This window comes from Electrophorus electricus, chromosome 15 (assembly GCF_041902795.1).
Source record: "Electrophorus electricus isolate QZ-2024a chromosome 15, ASM4190279v1, whole genome shotgun sequence".
NCBI classification, from domain to species: Eukaryota; Metazoa; Chordata; class Actinopteri; order Gymnotiformes; family Gymnotidae; genus Electrophorus; species Electrophorus electricus.
The window spans coordinates 21788402-21790794 of NC_137511.1; the positions used below are offsets into that span (position 1 = coordinate 21788402).

The 2393-nt window shown below is 41.1% G+C and overlaps 1 non-coding gene across 1 annotated transcript; it reads left to right on the plus strand.

The window, feature by feature from the left end:
- Positions 1-420: 420 nt before the first annotated feature.
- Positions 421-502, plus strand: trnas-uga (transfer RNA serine (anticodon UGA)). Its single transcript has one exon. It is a non-coding gene; the product is annotated as a tRNA-Ser (tRNA).
- Positions 503-2393: the final 1891 nt, after the last annotated feature.

The window sequence follows — 2393 nt, forward strand, 5'->3', positions numbered from 1 at the left end:
ATGTGCAAGTTTCATCTTTGTTGACTTGCATTTCTGCCCACCTGTACTAACAGCATGCCAGTGAAAACTTTACATGACACCTATATCAGCTAGGTGTGATTTTTTAAAAACAAAAGCAGTGTTCATGCAAAATTGGTGAGCCACCTTGAGCCGTCCCACGTTTTCACGTGGAAGACCTTGGAGGCCACATTAGTGTAGTAGGTAGTGCATCAGTCTAATACTCTGACAAGCTTCTGAGCACCTGTTTATCTGGAATTGACATTAGCTTGCTAAAATAGTGAGCAGACCATTCGGGAGAGTCCTTTCTTTGAATTTGCATATCAGGCCATTTGCAACCCTGAATCAATGACACATGGGGACTAATAATTGAGCTTGAAGAAGTCCAAGGACATAACCCACAAGTGCCCAAAGTATGCAACAGCTGCAATGGCCGAGAGGTTAAGGCGTTGGACTTGAAATCCAATGGGGAATCCCCGCGCAGGTTCGACTCCTGCTTGCAGCGTAAGGAGATGACGTGTTTCTGTTCTAATTCCTTTACTGGAAGAATGAGTATACGGTGTCCTCTAGGTCTCCTTTCGCATATACTTGCCATGCCATTTGCAACTTTGTGCCAGGGAAACTGTAGGAGTCCTAGGAATTGATGCAGAAATAGCTGCTTTGTCCATAAGTTGTGATGGCCCAGGAATTAAGGTGTTGGTGTGGAACTCCAATGTAGTCTCTTGCAGAATAGAGAATTCAGTTGCTTATTTGAAGTAATTTCTGCTGAGACATCATGCCACCAGTGGGGAGAGCTTGCACTCCCAGACCCTTTCCTGAATGATCTACCTGCCACATAGCAGTGTCTTGTTTCATGAAGTTGAGAAAGCACATCCTTCTTACCTCCGTGATGTCAAGGGCATGTAAAAACTCTTCAACTATTGGACATTCATCTTAGCTCAGTGAAAATTCTGGAAGACTATTTCTAAAATGCAAATTGCAGTGGTGTTTGTCTATGCTTCTCTTTCATGTCTTGTACCAGCATTCCAGGGACAGATCCGTCTTTTGTCTTTAACTATAACTATAACACTTTAGCTATTACACTGTTCACTCCAGTGCCCACCCACCACAAGTCACTAACAAGATGATGTACTTGCAAGTAACAGCAGTAGTAGCAGCAGCATGACTCGTCTTCAATCTTTCAAAGTTCACACGTGTTACCTTGCTGCTGCGCTCCCTTCGTTTGCTTCCAGTAGCTGCACACATCAGATTTAAAATCTTGATGCTCACCTACAAAGCCAAAAATTGGCCAGCCCCTTGATACAGGGAGTCAATGGTCAAAGCCCGATTCGTACCTCGAGTGCTTCGAACCTCAAGTATGGCTCGGCTTGAAATTCCATGCTCCAAGTCTCATGGAAGAGGATCACTGAGACTCTTTTCTGTCCTGGCTCACAGATGGTGAAATGAACTTCCACTTGCTGTCCTGACAGCAGAGTTGCTTGCAGTCTTCAAACACAGATTAAAGATCCATCTATTCATGGAATATTTAAATGACAAATGACCCTGCTCCTATATTGACTAAGTAAATTAGCACTTATTGTAGGGTATTATTTATTATACTGATGTTGTCTAACAAACTTTAGTACTTATTGTTTATTGCACTTATCATTGTTTAAGATAGACCTTATGCATTTTGTACTTCTTGGCAACAGCAGTGATCCCTCTATTTCTACAGTATTCTAGATCATTGGTATATTGGACTCTAACCTACTGTAATGGCTAGGGTGCATTCTATGAGTAAATGACAAAGCACTTTTGTAAGTTGCACTGGATAAGAGTGTCTGCTAAATGCCGTAAATATAAATGTGAATGTAACAAGTACACCTCAAGACTTGACACTCAAGTCCCGAGACAAGTCAAGAGAGAAAATGTACAATCCAAAGTCAAGATGGACAGTTATCAAGCACTACCCTTCAAGTCATTGTGCTTCGTCCATGTAGAAAATTCTAATCTAATCTACTTTAATGACGACTGGCAGATGTTTATTTAAAGATACTGACTGAGATTTACTCCTTCACAGGTTTTGAAATATTCTGGATCAGTTTGCCTGCAACAAAAAGTTTTTTAAACATATTCTGGTGATGTTGACCCAGTCTTCATTCTCCTCTTTTAACATTGTCGGTGTGCTTTTTACAATGTCGGTGTATTTCTTTTCAAATTCTTGTACAAATGCAAAATACGGCATATACCTGTGTGTCACGTAGACTACATTGCTGTGTGAGGCACAGAAAGGTTCATTTGCACTTGGCTCACTCCTTTTGGAAGTTTGACTGTGTTATGATACAAATTTGCTCAGATTATTGGCCAGATTTGGGCATCATTCACTTTTTCATGTGGGTCAGAGCTCAGTTCTTTAT